We start from the raw sequence: 19,759 nt of genomic DNA on the forward strand, positions 1-19,759 counted from the left end.
GGGCTAGGGGGAGTGGGGTACATAAACTTCACAAAAATGACATGCACCGGACTTGATGTAGGTTAGTTAGTAGTTAGTAGGATTTAGAAATAGAAACAGGAATAGGAACCTGCAGCGATTAGTAATTTTGGACTGCCTAGTGTCAGGTGCATGCTCATCGGGATTAACTTTATGAGCAAGGCATTGCAGTAGGTTTATATCTACACTGACACACCTGTGACGCTGCAGGCAGTTGACATTAGCTGTAAGTAGGTATTAGTGTGTATAGCTTAACATAGAACTTCAGTTTGCCCATTAACCTGTACTGTCTGTAGTTCACAAGTAGAAATGTAATTAGCTGCAAATAATAACATTGTAACACTTAGGACCCACTAATCATTAAGGTGGTGGGTTACACTCGTATAATTGTAATGTATTGTGAATAAAGACCCCGCTGGAAGCTGACTCACGAAATAGCGTAACTGAGCTATGTGTGTGTCTTTTTACCACAGAATAATGTTAACACTCTACCATCCCCCCCCCCCTCCCCCGCGCCAAGCCCCCTTACACATGCACAGCTATCCTTGTAAATTTGGAAAAAGTAGAATAGTTTGTAGATACTCTGGCCCGGTTGGAATTCTTATCACTGTTTATTGGTAAAAAAAATAGCACCCCACACCTAGTAATGTAAGCAATAATAGCACATATAGACTTATACATGTAAATATTGAATATGGAAAAATATAGAAAAACGGAAAATATGGGAAAAACGCTAAAAATGTCAAAAATATGTTAAAATCCGAATACAACATGGCCATACGGGATGTCTATATTTATACATATGAAGTAATTGAAATTTCTTTGACATAAACGCTAGATACAAGTATCTGGAGATTTCTTGGATACTTTCCTAGATAGCTACAAGTTCATGCCACGGAGGAGAACTATTAGAATCACAGCACCTACTGCTCCCGAATTAACTGAGAGATCTGCACTATTAGATTGAGAGAGAACTCGTAGAACGTTTGGAAAAATATATATATGGAGTTTTTTTATTTATACGTGAGGGATATGATCTCACACATACACTTAGTACTAATACAAATAGCATTTTGCAGGTGTGTAATCGGTAGAGAGGGGCTGTAATGGATGGATATAAGAGAGGAGGTGATTCAACATGTGATGTAATATTTCAAAGTCGTTGTATTCTAGGGAGAGGCATGGTGACAAGGCGAAATTTTTATGCTTTCTCTGCTTCTTCGTGCGCAAGAAAACAAAAACATTATTTTATTCTGAACGTTGTGGTATTATCTCCCAATACATAGGAGTAGCTAGTCATATGTATTTTGAATTATAAAAATACATATTTCGAAGCAATGTGAAATGGTATCATTCCAGAAGCAATACTTACGGGTCACAAATATTAATGTTACTAGTACAGATGGAATCATGAGATATACATACATGACTTACATTGGAACCTAATGCAGCTACTCAGAGTTTTCTCCAGTTTTTATTAACGATTTATCTTGCTTTAATCATGAACGGTTAAGGCAACTATTTTAGGGAAGCAAGGCATCTAGGTTTGAGTTCTGGTTCAGCAGAAACTTTGAGCTTTCGTCATTGCAATACCGAAATGCTCTGTACAGCAGGGAGTCATGATTTCCCACCCTTTCCCTCGCTTCCCGCTTCCTGTATTCCAGAAAATGAAGTACAGGCCGTGTCATCCAGAGTGTTGGCTGTTCTGTTGGACACGTCCGACTATTGATAAAAACATTAAGTTGTTTATCAAGTTTTTAAAACGCACGTCAGAGACTAGCAACGTCTCGATCTAGCCACGCTCCTCTATTTCAAGATAATGTCCGCTAGTTCGTAGGCGTTCTCTGTGTGATATCGGCTGCCCAATGCTTCCGAACGGTCTGCAAGGCTCTCGTGAACCCTAGCTGAGGAATAAAAAAACTTATTCTCACCACCTTTCATTATTGTTATTAATAGTATTGAGGAAGCGGTGCTTAGCAAACTCTTACCGACACCTGATGCTTACATCTATGGCTTCTGCACTAGCAAATGCTTGCAAAAGTCCGCGTTCCTAAAATATTTATGGTATTCTGTGACAGTGGCGTATGAAACGTTGGTAATGTGCCACAGTAGTGCCGGTAGTCACAAAGCTTTGGTGGATCCTTTTTACATTCTGAATGGCGAAAGTGACACCTGTGTGAAAGGCCAGTTCGTGCGCTTTCACTGAAATATAATTCTACATTTAAAAACAGCGGTGGAAGTGGTGTGAGATATAGGTGCCTATGTGCAGCCAAGAGCAGGTGCCGTCATGCCTAAACAACAATGAGACTAGAGATATGGATACCCGTTTCCTATTGGTCGAAATAAGGAAAGGAATGTGTTTTCTTTGTTTTTTGGCTAATAATCTGAGTAGTTTCAGTGTGAGAAGTCATTCCAGTCTGAGACTTGCTAGCAGCAACATGAACAGTGCTAACTGAATCACCAGAGGTGAAATGCTGTAATAGAAATGATGGTTCACCAGGGGCTATTAAACGACTCTGATTCGACTCCAGTGGTCCTACAGATGTGTATTTAAAATGAATTTTTTGTTTTTCTTTTGTGTTTGTGTGTGTTCGTTATAGCTGCATTCTGATGAAAAATTTCTTCTTCTCCTTGTTCTTCGTCTTCTTCTGTTGCAGATTTGATGGACGTGAACAGACTCTGAAAAGTGCCTGCAACTGCAGCTACTCTACAACCTGACGAGATGCTGATGTGTTTGTCGCTCCAACCCAGTTCGTATATGGTGCTTTCGTCGCACCTAAAAACACCACCACTGCCTAGTCCATCATCATCACCATTGTATGGAATGATGACACCAGCTCGTTTGCCAATACAGTAATGCCCTGGACTTTCGTTTCTAGACACGCTCAATGATAATATTGCGATGGATTAGCAGGATATGATATTGCAAGACATTGCTGCAAATAATAACGTGACAAGGGGTTCGTGGACGTATTTGAATACTGATAATTTAGAAGGTGTGTAAACTGTCATAGACCCCTGCATATATCAGTTTTTGTAATTATCCATTTCATTTATTACTTTTGTTCTTTACTTGTAGATGAAATGCAGACTGTATGCCGATGGGGCTTGGACATCGCTCTGGGCCTAGCAGCATCAGATCCCCGTCCACTTTGTTACAGATCACAAAGCAAGTCCTACAGCTACACGGCACTAATCTGTGGCTGCTGCCGCTTTTGAGGATAAGATCTCACAAACTCGCATTGATAATCTGAATGCGGGCTACCGAGATCGTGCAACTTTCTCTAACGTTTGTGAAGCCATTTTGGATAGGATTCTCCCCAAAACTGCATACAACACACGGTATCCCGCCATTAAGTGTAACACGACTGCATACTGTCAGCTCACGCACCCCCTGAAAGAGGGCTGTGATTCTGGCGAGGAGAATAGCATTGTCCAGATTTGGGGGAGAATTGGCGAGATATCGCGTGGCGATTCAGTCACAGAGTCGTTCGGATATTTTGTAAAGAGTGTTGTACTGGGCTATTTTCCGGATGTGCAGGGAAGAGGGTCAGGTAAGACACTCAGCCTTGTACTCTGGAAATTTGTGGTAAGGTCTTATGGGACCAAACTGCTGAGGACATCGGTCCCTAAGCTTACGCACTATCTAATCTAACTTAAACTAACTTACGCTAAGGACAACACGCACACCCATGCCCGAGGGAGGACTCGAACCTCCGACGGGGGCAACCGCGCGGATCGTGACAAGGCACCTAAGACCGCAGGGTACCCCGCGCAGCTCAGCCTTGTACTCCGTCCCGATGTATACTGATATGTCTTCAGTCCACTTAATGGGGGGCGGGGGGTTCCAGTTTCACACCTCTTCCGAAAGATACTGCTGCCAAAACTGTCCAGTATATAGATGAGAGGGATAAATACTGCTACGCATGCTGGCTTGTGATGCAAATTACCCTAAAAATACGGTCCTTTTAAGTACTTACAATATATCTACTGTCCGTGAGCATAACCAATTCAAGACATCTCATTCCCCATATAACTCCACGACCTACAAAATTCTAGAGGTAGAACACTAATTAGTCAAGCACGTTGACATGCGAGACGTTGATAATGATAGCGATCCAGAAGAAGATGACCGTGAGCACACAGTGCAGAACAAAGAAGTGAAGCATACAATTAATTGCGGCTATTCTCCAAGGGTGAGAAGCAACACTACCTCGTAATACATTCCATTTTTGTCGCAGGTGCCTAAACTCTTTTGCCAAGGGTCTCTCGAAAGACACCTCACTGACTACTCAAGCCCTGAAGATGTACATTTGTAACTGCCTCCGTGATTAAAAAGTTCTTAAAGTTTAAGGGAGCCCACTACCAGTAGCGATGTCCATTCGTTGTACGCACTAACTCAGAGTGCCTCCTGGTTCTTATGGCACTTTGTGAAGTCTCCCATACAACCTTCACAGAACGAAATGTACCATACATGGCAAAATATCAACTTGCATGCTCATATGACTCCAGTCACAACAAATTCGAATCAAACGTTCCGGTTAATCCTTCGAGATAGTTGTATGCTGAGTTCGAAAAATTTATGTGGAAAGTTGATGGGATTGATTGCAACAAAGTTCCCATGACCAACTAGTAGGTAAATGATGCCTCGTCTGAGATGTAGGTTGATTGTTGGAAAGAGAATCGGTAACTCCATGTAGAGACCATTGCCATCTGAAGTGGAGGTTACACTTTTCATGCAACTTAAAGTACCAACTGTCACAACACATATTCGCCTTCTTTCATAATCTGAGTGGATATGAAGCCAACTTGCTCTTTCAACACTTGGGTGATTTCAGGTTGATGGCTCATAACTCCAGTATCATTCATGATAATACTGAAAAGTAGATGAAGCCGGCCGCAGAGGCCGAGCGGTTCTAGGCGCTTCAGTATGGAACCGCGCGACTTCTACGGTCGCAGGTTCGAATCCTGCCTCGGGCATGGATGTGTGTGATGTCCTTAGGTTAGTTAGGTTTAAGAAGTTCTAAGTTCTAGGAGACTGATGACCTCAGATGTTAAGTCCCACAGTGCTCACAGCCATTTGAACCATTTGAAAAGTAGATGATATTTTCCAAGAGAATGATGACAAGAATATTGCTCCCATTCCTTAATTCACTTCGCTTCATCCGTGCATCTCTTCACAAACTTGTGGAGACGATATGTCTGGAAGAAATGAAAATCACCAAAGCCGAATATCCTAGCGATGCAAAGTTTCCGCTTGGGTATTTCTATTTGCATACCTAGATTATATGAAGAGACGCATAGGACCACATTGCGGGACATAACCACATTTTCCAGTAAACTAACCGACACTAACATAATGGATGCTGAGTGTGAGCACACTGTGAATGTTTTCAGGAGTTTGACATTCCTGATTTAGAAGAATATGCTAGGTTATACATGAGCACTGATGTACACTTACTAGTAGACGTTTTCCTTTCGTGGGACACAATGTTAAGAGGAACACAAGCAGGCATCGAACTGCTGACCAGTACTGACATGCTGCTGTCTTCGAAAGAGAAATTCATAGAGGACTTATCCAGTGGTGCACGGGTTTGCCATAACCCGCGAATGAATGAGGAAGAATATAGGTCATTTACGATTAATGTCCAAAGGGGAAATCGCTAGCTGAAGGGGAAGATCTATGATGTGGCTACGGATGCTTGTGATGGTTTGCCCTTGAGGTAAAACTGGCATATACCACCCATCTCTATAACGAACAACGTGACATGTCACTATGTCTAGAGCGCCTAAGTCCGCAAAATGTTTATATCCCAAAGCTGTTGGCAAAGATGGAAAACAAACAGGGTTATATTCTGCACCAGAGAAATCACCAGGAATATTTGAGGTTGGGGGTGCAACTTGTTTGTACCACCTGCGGAATTTCCTTCAAAGCGGCGTTGCCGGTTGAAGGAATATATTGATGTTAACACTAGGATGAGGACTCTCGCGACATGTGATGCTGAAGATCACTTTTTTACGGATTACTGAACAATTTAGTTTTCGGAAAAACAATGGAGAATGTTAGAAAATACCCCGAAAATCAATTATTTTCCAGTGGTATGGGCGCTATGGCGCAAGAGAATACATCACTAGATCAAACTTCAAATAGGTCACAATCTTCAATGAAGGAATAGTCACTGAGGAGTTGGCCAAAGTTTCAGGGCAGTTCACATAGGCTGTCTATTTCAGTATATCTTTCGTCTCCAAAATCCGAATGCAGCGCTTTCACTATGATTTAGCGAAGCCAGACTTTGCTGATCACAAGTCACTTTCTTTTTCCGTCTGTTGAGTGAACAGCTGCAATCCATACGAAGTAATTAGGTGCAAACACGAAGAATTCAACATATCTGGATTTGCGGATGAAAATCCATTTGTAGTAGCACCACGAAACAAGACGGTTATCAGTCGGATGAAAAACTAGGGGATTGTTTCACAGATTGTGGAGTTTGTAGGGCTTCGGCAGAAAATGTACGCATAACACATAGATGCAGGTACTACCATGAGGCGGGCTAAGGGTGTGCATTTGTAAATGTGCAGAATGGTTGGATGACCGGCTTGTCATATTTGTATGTGTGTTTGTGAATGTGCATGTTTGATTGCATAATGTGAGTGCACGTAAATACTGTATTTATTTGTATACAAGTGTGTGTGGTTTTTCTTCACATGCTGCAGTTTGTCCTCGTTTCCCCAAATAAATGATCTGAAAGATATGATTAAAAGGTACATTCAGCATACAGAATGATCAAAATGCACATACTGTATACAGAATGATTAGAAATTAAATGTAAATCTTGTGTTGTTGTTGTGGTCTTCAGTCCTGAGACTGGTTTGATGCAGCTCTCCATGCTATTCTATCCTGTGCAAGCTTCTTCATTTCCCAGTACATACTGCAGCCTACATTCTTCTGAATCTTCTTAGTGTATTCATCTCTTGGTCTCCCTCTAAGATTTTTATCCTCCACTCTGCCCTCCAATACTGAATTGGTGATCCCTTGATGCCTCAGAACATGTCCAACCAACCGATCCCTTCTTCTAGTCAAGTTGTGCCACAAATTTCTATTCTCTCCAATTCTATTCAGTACCTCCTCATTAGTTATGCGATGTACCCATCTAATCTTCAGCATTCTTCAGTAGCACCACATTTCGAAAGCTTCTATTCTCTTCTTGTCCAAACTATTTATCGTCCATGTTTCACTTCCATACATGGCTACACTCGATACAAATACTTTCAGAAACGACTTCCTGACACTTAAATCTATACTCAATGTTAGCAAATTTCTCTTCTTCAGAAACGCTTTCCTCGCCATTGCCAGTCTACATTTTATATCCTCTCTACTTCAAAAATCATCAGTTATTTTGCTCCCCAAATAGCAAAACTCCTTTACTACTTTAAGTGTATCATTTCCTAATATAACTCCCTCAGCATCACCCGATTTAATTCGACTACATTCCATTATCCTCGTTTTGCATTTGTTGGTGTTTATCTTATATCCTCCTTTCAAGACACTATCCATTCTGTTCAACTGCTCTTCCAAGTCCTTTGCTGTCTCTGACAGAATTACAATGTCATCGGCGGACCTCAAAGTTTTTATTTCTTCTCCATGGATTTTAATACCTACTCCAAGTTTCTCTTTTGTTTCCTTTACTGCTTGCTCAATATACAGATTGAATAACATTGGGGAGAGGCTACAACCCTGTATCACTCCCTTCCCAACCACTGCTTCCCTTTCATGGCCCTCGACTCTTATAACTGCCATCTGGTTTCTGTACAAATTGTATATAGCCTTTCGCTCCCTGTATTTTACCCCTGCCACCTTCAGAATTTGAAAGAGAGTATTCCAGTCAACATTGTAAAAAGCTTTCTCAAAGTCTACAAATGCTAGAAACGTAGGTTTGCCATTCTTTAATCTTTCTTTTAAGATAAGTCGTAAGGTCAGTATTGCCTCACGTGTTCCAGTGTTTCTACGGAATCCAAACTGATCTTCCCCGAGGTTGGCTTCAACTAGTTTTTCCATTCGTCTGTAAAGAATTCGTGTTAGTATTTTGCAGCTGTGACTCATTAAACTGATAGTTCGGTAATTTTCACATCTGTCAACACCTGCTATCTTTGGGATTGGAATTATTATATTCTTCTTGAAGTCTGAGGGTATTTCGCCTGTTTCATACATCTTGCTAACCAGATGGTAGAGTTTTGTCAGGACTGGCTCTCCCAAGGCCGTCAGTAGTTCCAATGGAATGTTGTCTACTCCGGGGGCCTTGTTTCGACTCAGGTCTTTCAGTGCTCTGTCAAACTCTTCACGCAGTATCGTATCTCCCATTTCATCTTCATCTACATCCTCTTCCATTTCCATAATATTGTCCTCAAGCACATCGCCCTTGTATAGACCCTCTATATACTCCTTCCACCTTTCTGCTTTCCCTTCTTTGCTTAGAACTGGGTTTCCATCTGAGTTCTTTATATTCATAAAAGTGGTTCTCTTTTCTCCAAAGGTCTCTTTAATTTTCCTGTAGGCAGTATCTATCTTACCCCTAATGAGATAAGCCTCTACATCCTTATATTTGTCCTCATGCCATGCCTGCTTAACCATTTTGCACTTCCTGTCGATCTCATTTTTGAGACGTTTGTATTCCTTTTTGCCTGATTCATTTACTGCGTTTTTATATTTTCTCCTTTCATCAATTAAATTCAATATCTCTTCTGTTACCCAAGGATTTCTATTAGCCCTCTTCTTTTTACCTACTTGACCCTCTGATACCTTCACTATTTCATCTCTCAAAGCTACCCATTCTTCTTCTACTGTATTTCTCTCCCCCATTCCTGTCAATCGTTCCCTAATTTTCTCCCTTAAGCTCTCTACAACCTCTGGTTCTGTCAGTTTATCCAGATCCCATCCTCTTAAATTCCCACCTTTTTGCAGTTTCTTCAGTTTTAATCTACAGTTCATAACCAATAGATTGTGGTCAGAGTCCACATCTGCCCCTGGAAATGTTTTACAATTTAAAACCTGGTTCCTAAATCTCTGTCTTACCATTATATAATCTATCTGAAACCTGTCAGTATCTCTAGGCTTCTTCCATGTATACAACCTTCTTTTATGATTCTTGAACCAAGTTATGATTAAGTTATGCACTGTCCAAAATTCTACCAGGCGGCTTCCTCTTTCATTCCTTACCCCCAATCCATATTCACCTACTACTTTTCCATCTCTTCCTTTTCCTGCTGTCGAATTCCAGTCTCCCATAACTATTAAATTTTCGTCTCCCTTCACTATCTGAATAATTTCTTTTATCTCATCATACATTTCGTCAATTTCTTCATCATCTGCAGAGCTAGTTGGCATATAAACTTGTACTATTGTAGTAGGCGTGGGCTTCGTGTCTATCTTGGCCACAATAATGCGTTCACTATGTTGTTTGTAGTAGCTTACCCGAACTCCCATTTTTTTATTCATTATTAAACCTACACCTGCATTACCCCTATTTGATTTTGCATTTATAACCCTGTTTTCACCTGACCAAACGTATTGTTCCTCCTGCCACCGAAATCCGCTAATTCCCACTATATCTAACTTTAACCTATCCATTTCCCTTTTTAAATTTTCTAACCTACCAGCCCGATTAAGGGATCTGACATTCCACGCTCCGATCCGTAGAACGCGTTTTCTTTCTCCTGATAACAACGTCCTCGGGACTAGTTTACCTCCGGAATATTTTACCCGAGAGGACGCCATCATCATTTAACCATACAATAAAGCTGCATGCCCTCGGGAAAAATTACGGCTGTAGTTTCCCCTTGCTTTCAGCCGTTCGCAGTACCAGCACAGCAAGGCCGTTTTGGTTAGTGTTACAAGGCCAGATCAGTCAATTATCCAGACTGTTTGCCACTGCAACTACTGAAAAGGCTGTTGCCCCTCTTCAGGAACCGCACGCTTGTCTGGCCTCTCAACATATACCCCTCCGTTGTGGTTGCACCTGCGGTACGGCTATCTGTATCGCTGAGGCACGCAAGCCTCCCCACCAAAGGCAAAGTCTGTGGTTCATGGGGGGGGGATTTTGTGTATAGAAACAAAATGGAAAACGCACTATTTAAGTTCTTCTAGGTTTAGTGTACCTGATAGTCATAAGTCATAAGGAAAGGTATTATGTAAACAAACATATAGATATATATATATATATATATATATATATATATATATATATATATATATATATATAAAGTTTGATAAGAAACACTATGTATAAGAAATAGCTACATAATGACATAAATTGTTAATAAAGAACAACAAATGATTGCAAGTAAAATATACACAGTGAGTATGTCACAGAAACAAATAGCCCTGTAAATAAAAAAGTTAATATATTACAACAAATGACTGTGAGAAATAATACTTTACAAAACCAGTATTTTTAATAACATATAATTACTTAATTTGTTATATAATGTTTGTAACTTTAAATCCTTAAAAATACATAATTATTGTTTATAACAAACCTGAATCCTTCCATAACAATTCTCAGATTTCTACTGAAGAGGCCTACATAGTTGAACTAGTTATAAAGGAAGCTAAGCGTGAGGGAGCTCTAATCTTATTGGTTCATGGATTTTCCGGACGTTTTGTTGTGCTCCCATTGATCCAAGTGTTTCCCACCGATTTAATATCATTTGACCAGTATCGAGTTCTGTCATGACCTAGTCCTCTTGCCTTAGGGGTGTGGGTAGGGCAGGGGTTCCAGTGGATGACCTGGAATATACACTTTGTTACCAAAAGTATCGTGACAGCTCGCCGAAAATCACTTAGAAGTTCGTGGCGACCTCCATCATTAATGCTGGAATTCAATATGATGTTGGCCTACCCTTCGCATTGATGGCATATGTTCAATCAGGTGCCGGAAGCTTTCTTGGGGAATGGCAGCACATTCTACACGGTGTGCTGCACTGAGGAGAGCTATCGATGTCGGTCGATGAGGCCTGGCACGAAGTCGGCGTTCCAAAACATCTCAAAGGTGTTCTATAGGACTCAGGCCAGGACTCTGTATAGGCTAGTCCATCACAGGGATGTTATTGTCGTGTCACCACTCCGCCACAGGCCGTGCATTGAATAGGTGCCTGATCGTGTTGAAAGATGCAGTCGCCTTACCCGCATTGCTCTTCTACAGTTGGAAGCAACTGTTGGCACTACACACACTGGCAGATGACCTTCACCGGACATTCGCCATAACCACACCCTGCCATCGGATCGCCACATTGCAGACCGTGATTAGTCACTCAACACTACGTTTTCCCACTGTCAGTCGTCCAGTGTCTACGCTCCTTACACCAAGTGAGGCGTCGTTTGGCAGTTACGTGATGTGCGTCTTATGAGCAGCCGCTCGACCATGAAATCCACGTTTTCTCACCTCCTGCCTAACTGTGATAGTATTTGCAGTGGATTCTGATGCAGTTTGGAATTCCTGTATGATGATCTGGATAGATATGAGGTCGGCCTGTACACTTTTGTGCTGTAAGTGTCCCTTCGGGTTTCCACTCCATTATGACATTGGAAGGGGTGGAGCTAGGGATGTTTAGGAGTGTGGAAATCTCGAGTATGACAAGTATGACACAAGTGAGACCCAATCACCTGACCACGTTTGAAGTCTGTGAGTTCCACGGAGCTCCCCATTCTGCTCTAAATCAAATGGCTGTAAGAACTATGGGACTTAAAATGTCAGGTCACCAGTCCCCTAGACTTAGAACTATTTAAACCTAACTAACCTAAGGGCATCACACACATCCATGCCCGATGCAGGATGCAACCGGCGACCGTAGCAGCAGCGCGGTTCCGGACTGAAGCGCCTAGAACCGCTCGGCCACAGTGGCATGCCATTCTGCTCTCTCACGATGTTTATGACTTATAAGGTCGCTGATATCGAGAACCTGGCAGTAGGTGGCAGCCCAATGCACTAACACGAAAAACGTATGTGGGGTTCCGGATACTTTTGATCACATAGTGTGAGATACACAATCGCCTAAGATTTGTGGGAGGTCTCAAGGGTGACCATGATCAATTCCCAGTGCTCCCTGGGTGGGTGCGGTAAGGGGGGGGGGGGGGGGGGGGCAGGGAAGGGCAATGGGGATGGAGCGACCTAGAAAATAACTCGGCTGTCTGTGTAAACAGGCATCGGATGTTAACCTGATACCGGAAGTGAAGAGAGCGCTGTATCGGCCCAGATGCCAACAGAATAACTGCTGTCTCTTAACTTTTGTTCCTTTAAATTCTATTACCTTGTGATGAATGTCTCTTTAAATTTAGAACATATTCTATTATCCTACTTGAGATGTTGAATTATTGTTTTTGGACTGACATTCGAACTTGGATCTTCCCTGTTGCGGGATTTGACCCCCTTGTGAGGATACCACTCAATCATTTCGTTCTTTGTACAAGATTCCAAAGTCCTCAATGTCTCGATGTAAGGCACGTATGTAGCTAGGTTCGAGTACTGTTCTGGTACAAGCTCTACCATGAGCAAACCTAACTGCTAGTGAAAAATAACTTTCATTTATAACGTATCTTCATTCATTGCCAACACTCTCGATATGTAATGGTGTCGGCTCCCACTGAGACACAGTACTGTTCGGCACATCACTTAACGTTCACACATGACACTCCCAGCTACTGATGGAAAAGGGTTTGATAGTTAACTTCTCGTTGTGTGTATTCGACAATCATTTGTGTGGAGTTGGAATCCCAGTGGACACTGAACTCTTCGTCACGTTATTTCTAGTTCAAACATCTGCACATCTCGCTAGTGGTGAAAGAAAGCTATATTTAATGTCCGTTTCTGGCTAGAAAACAATGGCGATAGATGCCCGTTTCGAAACCCTGGAATCCAAAAATTGTTCATTTCACCTCCAAACATCTCGCTACTGCAGACAAAATTTTATATATCATATCTGACTGTGCTTAGTTAACAATCACGTTAAGTGCTTGGTTCGAATCCCCACCCAACGTAAAACTTTACACGTCATCTCAAGGTCTTACTTGGGAATAAAACGTGTTTATCATTGCTAGATAGGACTCTCGGCCCAATACAAAAGTTTTCATTGTGTTATTTCAGCTGCAGGTTTGCTAACTGATACTGGTTAAAAATTAAGTATATCAAGTCTCTTTATGCCTAATCACTAATGACGATCGGTGCTGTTCGTGTCTCGGTCAGGTATGAAATCTTTGCTTAGTCTGCATTGTTAGCTGGTGCATTAGAACTGAAATCCACAAGCAAGAGTTCGCCATGTCATTTAAAGGCCAAACATATGCAGAACTATCTGCAAATAGATAACGTACGTTTTCTGTGTCGATTTGTGACAGATAATAAGGGCAGTAGATGACTTTTGAGCTGCACATAGATTCGTGTGTTATCACGAATACTATAGAGGTTCACTTGATATGACTAACTATGAGGGTTCAGGATGGTCGAGGGACGAGGCGGTGGCGAGGTCCTGTGTCGCACCCAAGGCGTCAATGTGACATAATTAAATTAATATTCATTTATTGGTAAGAGTTTTACAGTGACTCAGTCTCCGTGGCGCAGCCTAGTAGCAACGGTGCTACGCCCACACTGCAGGAACGTCAGGGCCAGTAGCAGAATCTGTGGCCAAACCACCTGGTGTTGCCCGTGGTCAGTTCCGCGGCCTCGAGCAGGACGCACGGCGACTGGAGTATGACCGCAGCCTAGTGTGACTGTTGACTTTAACCGAAGCCTCAGCGCGTGTAGTAGCACTTAGGCTTGCCTCTGGAAATCTGCATACCCCTGATGACGGTTGTCGTGATGATGGAAGTCCCAACAGTGTCATCTAGGACAGCCCGTGGGCTACCAGTGTACAGCTGGTAGGGTGGTACCCGCGCTGTCAACGAATCGTAGCACTAGGCATTCTCGTCTTAAGTTGAAGTGCAAATCTGTTCTTCGTCTATGGAAGGTCTGCCTGGTCCTCATCTTCAATCACTCACAGTTGTGACAGGGGGGAGTGGCAGCTGAAAGAGTTGAAGAGCTGGATGGCAGCAGACTCATAGAAGTAGACTTGAAACGGCAGTGGCTGGCAACACTTTGTAGTATGTCACCAGGTCATCTTACAACTAATGGAACTGGTCTTCTGTTGATATCAGTGACGCAGACAGAAAGACCAGACACTGTGACCCGAGAGGAAGGAAGGAGAGGGTTATAAGTGGTCTGTAAACACAATATCGTTATGCATCCTTTGCAGTGATGTCATGGTGCTGCATCAAGTGTCCCTAACATTCTCTATCTCATAGTCTGTGGCAACGTACTCATTGCCTATTTGTGTTCCAGCGGCCCCGAGTGTTTATTGTCATTTCGCTACCATTCCATACCGTGCAGGCTAACTACAGCTAAAAAAAAAAAATTATCCTTCGTTCTAGTATTAGTCCGCTGTGCAACAATACAATGATATTACTAGTGATATGTTTTCTATCTCGTTAGTTCATTAACCTGTTTAATCAAAACCACTCGCCAAGTGAACGACGGTTAATGTGTGGTTTGAAAACATTTTAGAGAGCAACAATACTTCGAATTATCATAGATCTATGAGAATCCAAATAGTCTAGAAAAATCTATTATTTGCAAATAATAATAACAGTAATTCTGGGTTAGGATTACCGAATGATTTATGTGATTACCTTAGATTGTAATGACAATGTCAACGTTTTAGAAATGCCACTTATTGTAATGAATTTTAGTTTACAGCTACTAAGGACCGACTCATCTCTAATATTTGTAACATCATGGTATTAATTTAAGTCTATAGCTATTCCCACATAGAGATGTGTTCTCTAGGGGTCACCTGTGTTAACCATTTTCTAAAGTCAAACGACTGTGCCGAAAAGTGATTAGAGCACATGAAAGGAAGTTATCTTATGCGGGGTGCATACATATTTGTTAGAATTCGATTCAGGTCATTCACATACATCTGAGCATGATGGGATCATTAACGTAATATTTTAATGCGGAGATAGGTAAGTTGTAGAAAACTGCCCCACGACGGATAGTTTTATTTCCATGCTTCACAGTTACCCCTTGTTGAAATCTTAACCACCGGAAGTAAGTCGATCCCATTTTAATCTTCTTCCTCAGTGCGATCACACAAATCCTTTGCTGTGTGGAAGTTGTGTTATTTTTATTACGAGGATTACCTTGACATTTATTTTAATACACATTTAATAACTGCATTGCCGGCCGCGGTGGTCTCGCGGTTCTAGGCGCGCAGTCCGGAACCGCGCGACTGCTACGGTCGCAGGTTCGACTCCTGCCTCGGGCATGGATGTGTGTGATGTCCTTAGGTTAGTTAGGTTTAAGTAGTTCTTAGTTCTAGGGGACTGATGACCACAGCTGTTAAGTCCCATAGTGCTCAGAGCCATTTGACCCATTTTTTGAATAACTGCATTAGGGTTATAATTTTTTGAAAAAATCATGTAACTCAGTTCTTCATGGAGCTACTGGCCCCATTTGGCCCTTTACCCCAAGCTTATGACGCAGTTACCTCACATCATAAATCTGAAGGGAACAGCTGTAGCACACATGCTAGAAGTAAAATATTAATTGGAGAATCAGAAAAAATCACTCAAGTCAGATCTATACTGTTTAATTGGGGAAGAGTGTTGTACTAAGAGGATAGTGTTTCTAGGAACACATGATGTTTCTTGATCGGCACATCAGTCTAGTACTGCAGTCAAATTGTGTTTTTAGCAAGAAAGTTGTGTGGTAGTTTCGACTTCTTCCACTCTGTATGTGTTTTAGAGTGCTGAACCCGAATCTGAGCTTTGCCAACAAAATTTCGTGAGGCAGCATTAAAAAAATGCAAAAAAGGTAAAATATGTCATTTTTTGGCGATTTTTTGGTTATAACTCGGAAACTATCAATTTTTCGTGAACAGCCTCTCCATTACAAATGAAATTACGTAAAATTTGATACAGATTACGGTATTAAGGTTTTTTTCTCCCATGAACCGTTGGGGTTCAAGCGCTAGTTGAAATTTAGGGTATTTTGGTTTTCACTCCGAAAACCCACTTTTTCCACTTCATAACGCTAATTTATTGTTAAAGGCTGTCAGTGATTTCGCTGGTCATAGCCTACCTTACTTAGATCGTACCATATATGTAAAGAACAGGCGATTTTTTCAAAAATTACATAATGTTGAATTTATTTAGTGAAGTCCGAAATTGTCCAGATTCAATTGGAAAATACACTAATGGAAATTGAAATAAGAACACCGTAAATTCATTGTCCCTGGAAGGGGAAACTTTATTGACACATTCCTGGGGTCAGATACATCACATGATCACACTGACAGAACCACAGGCACGTAGACACAGGCAACAGAGCATGCACAATGTCGGCACTAGTACAGTGTATATCCACCTTTCGCAGCAATGCAGGCTGCTATTCTCCCATGGAGACGATCGTAGAGATGCTGGATGTAGTCCTGTGGAACGGCTTGCCGTGCCATTTCCACCTGGCGCCTCAGTTGGACCAGCGTTCGTGCTGGACGTGCAGACCGCGTGAGACGACGCTTCATCCAGTCCCAAACATGCTCAATGGGGGACAGATCCGGAGATCTTGCTGGCCAGGGTAGTTGACTTACACCTTCTAGAGCACGTTGGGTGGCACGGGATACATGCGGACGTGCATTGTCCTGTTGGAACAGCAAGTTCCCTTGCCGGTCTAGGAATGGTAGAACGATGGGTTCGATGACGGTTTGGATGTACCGTGCACTATTCAGTGTCCCCTCGACGATCACCAGTGGTGTACGGCCAGTGTAGGAGATCGCTCCCCACACCATGATGCCGGGTGTTGGCCCTGTGTGCCTCGGTCGTATGCAGTCCTGATTGTGGCGCTCACCTGCACGGCGTCAAACACGCATACGACCATCATTGGCACCAAGGCAGAAGCGACTCTCATCGCTGAAGACGACACGTCTCCATTCGTCCCTCCATTCACGCCTGTCGCGACACCACTGGAGGCGGGCTGCACGATGTTGGGGCGTGAGCGGAAGACGGCCTAACGGTGTGCGGGACCGTAGCCCAGCTTCATGGAGACGGTTGCGAATGGTCCTCGCCGATACCCCAGGAGCAACAGTGTCCCTAATTTGCTGGGAAGTGGCGGTGCAGTCCCCTACGGCACTGCGTAGGATCCTACGGTCTTGGCGTGCATCCGTGCGTCGCTGCGGTCCGGTGCCAGGTCGACGGGCACGTGCACCTTCCGCCGACCACTGGCGACAACATCGATGTACTGTGGAGACCTCACGCCCCACGTGTTGAGCAATTCGGCGGTACGTCCACCCGGCCTCCCGCATGCCCACTATACGCCCTCGCTCAAAGTCCGTCAACTGCACATACGGTTCACGTCCACGCTGTCGCGGCATGCTACCAGAGTTAAAGACTGCGATGGAGCTCCGTATGCCGCGGCAAACTGGCTGACACTGACGACGGCGGTGCACAAATGCTGCGCAGCTAGCGCCATTCGACGGCCAACACCGCGGTTCCTGGTGTGTCCGCTGTGCCGTGCGTGTGATCATTGCTTGTACAGCCCTCTCGCAGTGTCCGGAGCAAGTATGGTGGGTCTGACACACCGGTGTCAATGTGTTCTTTTTTCCATTTCCAGGAGTGTAGTTAAAATTCCAACGAAAAGTATTGAAAAATTATGACATATTATCACATTATATTACATATGATTATATATTAAATTAATTAATCAGTAAAAATTATGTGCGCCATAGTCGTTTAAGTGGTCCTGGCTGAGTTTCTTTGAAGGTGGCGGGTCCTGGCACAGGTTCGGGTTGTTATATCGTCAGCATTAGGGCTTGTTCATCTGGAAACTGGAAGAGATGGCAAGAGAGCAACAAGTTGTGATCAGATCTCAAGGACAGGTGAATTATAATCCTTTCATTTGTAGAGTTACAAGGGTTCTATAGCAGAAAGCAGAGAATGAAAAACACAATTGGTAGGTAAAAATTGTTTACTTAACTTCAATGGATTTCAGTGGAGCCCCAGTACATGCAAGTCGAAAATACAATCCAGGATAATGCATTTGCATTTCTAAGTCTTTATTTAAACTCTGTACTATCACTAGAAAGGCTAAGTACCCGCATGGGTAGTGCCCACAGCTGCATCTCAGGTGATAGTTTGCGGCGGCCTCTTATCCTCGTCGATAGTGGTGCTGTTCTACGCCGGATGTGTGCGTGGAGTTGCCGTTGGTTGATGGCGGCGGACGCTGCGTTGTTGCCCATGGTGGCGGTACTCTGAACGTCTAATCCCAGCCTCTGAAGTGAGAATGGACACGCCCAGCATGGTGTGTGTGGTATGCGACACCACAATTAGGAAGTAAAACGTGAGATTAGAAGTACCTTCCACATCATGCAGACGTCTTTCTTGAATCTGTTCCCAGTCTCTTTCTTTGGTCTCTTCTTCGTGTACGTCAGTGCCGTCTTCTGGGAGCTCGGCGTTTTCACGCAGCCCTTGGCGTGATGTGGAGATGGGGGAGCATCGAATGTCTGCCTTTCATCAACCACATTCGGGTTGGCAGCCTGTTTTTCATTTACAAGGTTTTTCCAAAATATCTAGTCCGGTGTAGGGTTCAAAGTGATTGGCATAGGCACGAGACTACTCCTTGTAGTTTTCCACCCCAATCCGTTCAGGTCTTTTTGTTGATCATAGAGTGTGGTCAAGTCGGATAAACACTGCTGCTCTTGAGAGTAAACTCTCAGTGAGATTTGTCGTGCAGCAGCTCTGGTGGGGGGTAGTGAGTCAATATTGGTTTTACTTTTGTACAGCAAGGGTACGTATTGACTGTATCCCACATCGTTCAGGTTAGTAGCATATCCTTTCCCATGCACAGCCATGAGAAAGAAGTTTCCTGCTTCAGCAGTCTCGTGCTGGTGTGCGCTTGAGAGGGCCACCAGGGGCTATGGACCCCACAAAAAATGTGGTTCAAAATGGTTCAAATGGCTCTGAGCACTATGGGACTTAACATCTGTGGTCACAAGTTCCCTACAACTTAGAACTACTTAAACCTAACTAACCTAAGGACATCACACACATCCATGCCCGAGGCAGGATTCGAACCTGTGACCGTAGCAGTCGCGCGGTTCCGGTCTGCGCGCCTAGAACCGCTAGACCACCGCGGCCGGCACAAAAAATGTAAGAACACTTAAAAACAATTCCCAGAGATTAAAGAAACGACAACTGACAGAAAACCTCTACGGCTGACTAATCCTTTAAGCCCAGTGCTCTATATTAGTACTCTGACATTTACCTAATAAGCTACACCCTGGTCCTTAACGGAAAGAGAATACTTCCTACATTGCAGGATTGTTATTACGACACCTTCGAGTCCTCCCTTGGGAATGGGTGTGTGTGCTGTCTTTAGTGTAAGTTAGGTTAAGTTAGATTAAGTGGTGTGTAAGCCTAAGGACCGATGACCTCAGCAGTTTGGACCCATAGAGCTTACCACATATTTCCAATTTATCATGACTATTATAGTGGTCCTGCCAATGATTTTTTTTTTTTCTTTTCCCCCAATTATTCACGTACGTTTTCATACCTCAGGTATCGTTCGCCTCTATGATACAAAAACCGTGCAGTGGGATTCAGAAGATGGTCAACCATCTACAAATGTTCTTATATGTTACTATTTACGTAATTGGTGTGATCTCC

The sequence above is a fragment of the Schistocerca americana genome, chromosome X, assembly GCF_021461395.2.
Source record: "Schistocerca americana isolate TAMUIC-IGC-003095 chromosome X, iqSchAmer2.1, whole genome shotgun sequence".
NCBI classification, from domain to species: Eukaryota; Metazoa; Arthropoda; class Insecta; order Orthoptera; family Acrididae; genus Schistocerca; species Schistocerca americana.